The sequence below is a fragment of the Saccopteryx leptura genome, chromosome 1 (genome assembly GCF_036850995.1).
Source record: "Saccopteryx leptura isolate mSacLep1 chromosome 1, mSacLep1_pri_phased_curated, whole genome shotgun sequence".
NCBI classification, from domain to species: domain Eukaryota; kingdom Metazoa; phylum Chordata; class Mammalia; order Chiroptera; family Emballonuridae; genus Saccopteryx; species Saccopteryx leptura.
Window position 1 is genome coordinate 253,035,173 of NC_089503.1, and position 6,894 is coordinate 253,042,066.

Consider the following 6,894-nt stretch of genomic DNA (forward strand, 5'->3'; position numbering starts at 1 on the left):
GCATTAACTGAGAAAATAGATTTACTATTAAATTCTTGATATAAAAGACCTAATTCTCCCTAAATTACTTGGCAATTTGAATGCATTTGATTGTGATGAATTCACAGATCGATATATGTTAATTTAAAAAGTAAATTTGAATTTTTTGCTAAGGTGTATAAAACTCAAAAGGCAAATGGGGGAGTATAGGCAAGATTCCTCCTGACATCTTGGAGGGACTCAGACCCCACACAGGACATTTACTTTTTCTATGATCCTGAAACCAGGAAAATGTGTCTGTCACCATGAATGCTAATTACATGACACAGGTGCTGGTGAGAAGAAAAAAGGTTTATTCAAGTGCTGGCCACCTGAAAAAATGAGAGAACTTGTGGGAATTCCTATCTTCAAAAATCTATCTTTTTTGTCTGGTGCAGGCAAGGGGTTTTATAAAGAGTGAGAAGGAGGGAAGGAATAAGCGAAAGTAGAACCAAGGAATCCAAAGGAGGGGGCGGAGAGTTCTTTGCTGAGGTGACTCAGCACAATTTGTTCAGATAACTGAATGAAGCCTGCATATCTTCTTGAGCTATTATATCTGAAAGTTGGAGTCTATGCCTGCCCTTGGTTGTTACAGAAATTGAAGCTAGCAAGTAACTCATCAATAAGGATTTTTGTTTCATGTAACAAAAGTCCACAGATTCCCACAAACTGCCCCCTCTGGCCTTGAAGAAAAAAAAACCAGAACTATAAACCCAGGGCAGTGGGAGTGAGGATGAGGGCAGGGGCTGATGATTATTCTGCTTGTTTGGATGTTAACCCTTGATGGGCATCAACCAGAGGGCATCAGACCTTTTAAATGTAATAAGAGCTACCAGAGGTGAAAGTACAGAATTTATATACACCTTTGATTTGTTACAGAATATGTAACTGTTGTTTCCAAAACTAGTAATATTGGATTATAGTTAGAAAAGGTACAAACTGAATTTAACATTTTATAGGAATACATATAAGCTTTCTTTGTTAGTACATTCTTATTTAGCTCTATATTATGGCTATTTGAACTTATATCAGTAAATCAGTAATACATTTATTCTCGGTTACAATCCTATTATTAACATTAATAAGCCCCCAGAGACTGGTATAACATGAACCAATCTGGCTAATGGTGAGCTCTGTGCATTGCACTTTCCAGCCTACACAAGCGCAAATAGGCAGCCTGTGCCCTGCAACCTTTCACTGTTGGTCCAGTACAGTTTTATCCAGTCATGTCTTTTCTCCTCCCAGAGTCAATGTGTACATCAAGGGGTCATGCCTGACTCTGTCTTCCTGCAGTCCTGAGGATGGAGCCTGAACCTTCATCAGTCACCAGGCACAGGGAGGGTGATGAATCGTCATCCCTCTGTCATGCCTGGGCATGGAGGCAGCACAGCACAGTGAGTGCTATTGGGCATAATGGATACAGGAGAGACTGGGGGAGCATAGTTTTCTTATCATCAGGATAAGCAGGGCAGTTGAGTAGCCAGATAGAAGGCACAATATACAGTTTCAGCTCAGAGGCTTATAAAGTTTACGTTCTTGGTTCTGGTGGGGATCTGAGAGCTCTGATTCAAAATTTTGTTGTCCTTCTACACTGGTTCTAGTTCCTTTAAGCATCCTTCTCACCAGAACTAAAAATAAGTCCCTCTGAATTGCTCCTTAAGCATTCCAAACTGATCATGAAGTTCATAATAAAGATTAATAGCCAAATAATGCCAGATAACAATATGCCTGATATCATGAAACTTTATTAAAGATTCCCAAGTGCCAGGCTCTGAATTCGGTGCTATGTATTTTGTTTCTTTTTATCTGTGTTGTCACTCCTAAGATACATGAACATACATTATTGTTCTACAGAGAATAAAAGGATTGATATTTTTAATGCAACTTGTAACAGATCATGGGATAAAATGGAATGAAGTTAGAATTCTATCAGTCTGATTCCAGACATAGGGAACCTGGTTAGTATTTATTCTTCTTTGTCAACCCAACCAACCATTTTACTTCTCTAGTCATTCCAAACAGACACCCTCCACTCCCTATGCTACTGAATTTTTTGTTTTGTTTTGTTTTGTTTGTGGGAGTTAGAGGTTACTGGTAGACTACAGTGATGAGCCATGGGTGGCACTTGCTAATTAAAATATAAGAAGGATGGCTGAGATCACAGACAAGAGTCACAGAAAAGACCAGCTCATGACAATTTAGAATAAATCTCTTTCTTGCCCATACTCTTAGACTTTGCCCCAACTGTTCACTTCCTCTTTGTTCTTATCATTTATTTTTTTGCCGTTTCAAACAAAGACATAATGTCAATGATTCAGGTTCCTTCTATACTCAAGAAACCAGAAACTATTAAAAGATGTATAATGTATGTGTCATTAAGACCTGTGGATCTCTGCTTTAATCTTTCTGAATTTTAATAGCGTGAAAAAAGTAACTCCATGTGCTTCAGAGATTCTTAATATTGTCCTATCTGCTCTACTTATTATCTAGTTCCATGGAGCAACTTCTTAGTGTCCCTGAGCCTCAACAGTGTCAGCTGTGTTATATTTTATTGATGCAACTCCATTAAGTATGGACTTAATAGATGATAAATACTATGTGATTAAGTATGTGATGATACATATAAAGGACAGGAAATTAGATATTATTACTATTATTATTGGGAACATTAAGCTTCCTACCATTCAACCAAATGTCTTATAATCTGATGATTTGATTTACAATGGATATTAAAAACTTTTTATAATTGCATTTTGTGAATAATCCCACAATTCCAATAATTTAATTTCTGGTAACAAAACAATAAGCCAATATCTGACAACACAACTTATCTTTATCTTTATTTAAATACCAAGGGCTTGGAAGAAAATAACAGTCACACTTATTTCTGATTCCCCAGAGCTTATGTCATCTTTGGCAAAGAGTTGTCAAGAGAAACTACAAGAATAAACACCCCCACACATGTTAAATATTGTTCTATTTTTGATTCCCAGAAACAGAATATAGTCATGTGCTTCACACACTGGTGATTTTCTGTCTGTGCTTTCATCCATTTCAGGCATATCCCATTGCACAAGAGGCACAATAATACAGCCCTTGTGCCTATCTATGTATGTCATAGACTTTCAATGGGATCTATTTCCCATTCAATAGTATCTACAACATTCACACATTCAAAAACCTTCACAGTGATTTCATAAATATAGGGAAGAAGAGGTGGAATGAGAAAGGGGAGATACGCTTTATTGTGTGGACTGAGACACATTTTAGGATTTCAAGTTAGTCTATGCTCCAGAGCTTTGAGACAAAGCCTTCAGATTCCCTGCCATGTAATCAAATTAGAGGTTATTAGCACTTTCTTAGGTTTGCATCTTATTAATAAACCCCCTTTCCCAATAAATTAATTTTTGGTTACAAGACAATAAACAAATATATGTTAAGATTCACCTTTCTTAGATGCCACATGTCTCTGGAAATTGCTGTTGTTCTCCTCATTCTCAGATAAGGAACACCAGTTAGAAAGGTAGGGATTCCACACACCTCTGTGAATCATGGCCCTAACATAGGGATTATAGGATTTTCTATGACTGGCAATGCATTTTACATTCCAGTTTAAAAATCAGAGATATGGAATATTATCCTCTATTTAAGATATAAATTTTATATGGAGCTACCATGGCATGACTAAAATACTGCAGAAATATTTCTGATTTTCTACCTTAATAAGCATGACCACAACTGATTTTTCTATTGGGAAAACAAAGGTAGTTATAAAAAGGTAAAATTGAAATTGCAATTATTTTTATAACATAAACAAACACCCGCCATGCACATATCACATAGAAATTCTTACTTGTATGATATGGAGAAAGGCAAAGAAATTTTCATTTGTTTGCTAAAAGAAAGAATTAATGGAGAAAATAAACTTCACAGGTAATACTATGTATCACTTAAAATATTATAAATAAATGTATGTATTTTACAGAAAGATTTAAACACAATATTGTAGTAACAAGAATATTTTAGAGGCAATGTGTGCAGTAAAGTACTATTTCCATACATTTTCTAGAAAACTCTTTAGAAACACATAAATAAACACTAACATCATGGAAACACTGACAGAAAATGCACCCACCAAGTTAACAAACATGTTTGATTTTGGGGGACAGCTGTGCAGGGCAATGGGTCACACAGGGATTTAGGAAAATACAAATTTTATCAGTAATATTTTAAATCTCTGTAAAATATGAATTTGGAAGAAGATATTGTTAAATGCTTATGTTTTTAATATTGCTTAGAGGTATAATAGGCAATGGTATTTGAGAATTTTCTAAGTGCCTGGCCATATTTTAAGGCAGTGTTATCACCACCGAGCACTGTGCATAGAGAGATTATTATTTAATTGCTTCTAGACAATGACCAGGACATTGCACATATTACAATATTCACAGGTGAACGTAATAAACTAAGACTGAGAACCACTTGTATAAGTACTTTAGGTTTTATTTATTTTAATATCTTAACCCATTTTACTGATATGGAATCCCCAGGAGTATGTTACATTAGTCTCTATATATTTCTCTTTTGTATTTTTTCCCAAATTAAATCATAACATGTCTTGTCAAGAGAAATAAAGATCCAAATTGGCTTCAGGATGCTGATTTAAAAATAATTGTATTTAAGGAGAGTTAATTGAAAATGAAATTAAGAAAAAAAAACAAGAAAGCTGGGTTTCACACCTGCTTTGAAGGTTTCCCATGGTTCTTAATTCCCTGACTGTGAATAAGAGAGTTGGATTCAGTTAGCACACTATCCCTCCAACTGTTTTGGTTTTAATAATACATGTAAGCACTTTACCAAACCATCACAAAATGGAGAGCAAAATAAATAAATAAAGAAGTAGCAGTGCCACACAGCAGGTATTTCCCTGAGATTCTATAGCATCGGTATGTAGTCCTGCATAGCTGAGAAATAGAAAGCAAGCTTTTATTTTTTAAGTTAATTATTGCTTATCATTGAGAGTTGTGTGATACACTACTGCCACGTATGAGGATCAATGCTGCTGTGTGATTTTGTGTATTTAACCAAAACATATTAACCACAATTTAAAGTCTAGTAGGCCAAGCTTAGGGGTTGTGTTTGAAAAGGTTTTATAAGACAACAGACAAATCTAAGTGAGCACATATTTCATTAGAGGAGAGAAGTCAGAAATTGAAAACAGTGATGAGAGCCCATGAAAATAATTGGCATATCAAATGGTGCCTTCTGATTATAAACATTTACTTTAATGTAGAAAGCAGACAATATAGTTCTAGCAAGTATATGACTTATAAAGATCCTTGCATTTTCCTGCACTGTATTTGAATAAAATAATGTTGCATCTAAGTGTTATTTAATTAAAATATTTTTATTAAAGGAAGAAGAATATTTATTTAATACACTATACTTTATGGTGTTCATGGAATTATTTCTAAATGTCTTATTGCTTTAACATTCATCAAACAAGTGTCTCTAACATAAGCATGTCTAGAAACAAGTGAATATCACAGCAACCAATGAAGAAACAGTTCTAAGAAAATTACATGTGAGTCACTGAGAAATATTGTTGAAGGCACTGGTGTCAATGAACCCACATGTGAAAACTTTACTTTTGAATTGCTTGAATTCAAAATATGCACATAGTGCTGAATGTCCATTTTCCTGTTTTCTTTTTTCTAACACTATTTTCCTTTCTTTTAAAAAAGGTGTCCAGGCTACATAGAACCACAAAAACTAACACGTATCTCAGAATTCTTCCTCATGGGTCTGTCAGATGATTCAGAACTGCAGCCTTTGCTCTCTGGACTTTTCTTGTCCATGTGCCTGGTCACCATGTTGGGGAACCTGCTCATCATCCTGGCCATCAGCTCAAACCCCCACCTGCACACCCCATGTACTTTTCCCTCTCCAACCTGTCCTTGGCTGACATAGGTATCACCTCCACCACCATCCCAAATATGATTGTGGAAATCTAGACACAGCAGAATCATCTCCTATGGAGTCTGCCTTACTCAGATGTCAATTTTTGTGCTTTCTGGTGACCTTTATGGCCTATGACCGCTTTGTGGCCATCTATTACCTTCTTCACTACTCAGCCATCATGAACACATGCCTCTGTGCATTTTTAGTTTTGGTGTCATTTTTCATGAGCCTTTTGGTCTCACACACATACAATCTGATTGTGTTACAGTTTAATTGCTTCAAGGATGTTAAAATCCCTCATTTCTTCTGTGACTCTTCTTAACTCCTCAACCTTGCCTGTTCTGACACCTTCACCAATGACATAGTCATGTATTTTGTTGGTGCCCTTTCTGGTTTTCTCCCTATCTCAGGGATCCTTGTCTCTTACTATAAAATTATTTTCTCCATTCTGAGAGTCTCATCATCAGGTGGGAAGTACATGTAAAGCCTTCTCCACCTGTGGCTCTCACCTGTCAGTTATTTGTTTATTGTATGGAACAGCCCTTGGGGTGTATCTCAGTTCAGCTGTCTCACTTTCTCCAAGGAAGGGTGCAGTGCTTTGGTGACATACACTGCGGTCACCCCCAGGCTGAACCCCTTTATCTACAGTCTAAGGAACAGGGACATCAAAAGGGCCATGCAGAAGCTCCTCAGGAAAACAATCTGATCTCAGTATCTGTGACATCCATTCAAAGTTTAGGTTGTAAAACAAAAGCAAAACTAAACATCAAGACCTACAAATCCCACCTCTCTCATCACGTTATTTTTGTAGCTCCCATGGCTTGCACTCCTCTCCTTCCTTAACTTCTAAATATTGCTTCTTTTAGTATGTCTTTAATTGCATTGAGGGAGTACACTGGGATCTTTTTGTATTAT

At 36.2% G+C, this 6,894-nt stretch overlaps 1 pseudogene; it reads left to right on the top strand.

Moving 5' to 3' along the window:
• Positions 1-3,844: 3,844 nt before the first annotated feature.
• LOC136375685 (olfactory receptor 7E178-like) lies at positions 3,845-6,685 on the top strand (annotated as a pseudogene).
• Positions 6,686-6,894: the final 209 nt, after the last annotated feature.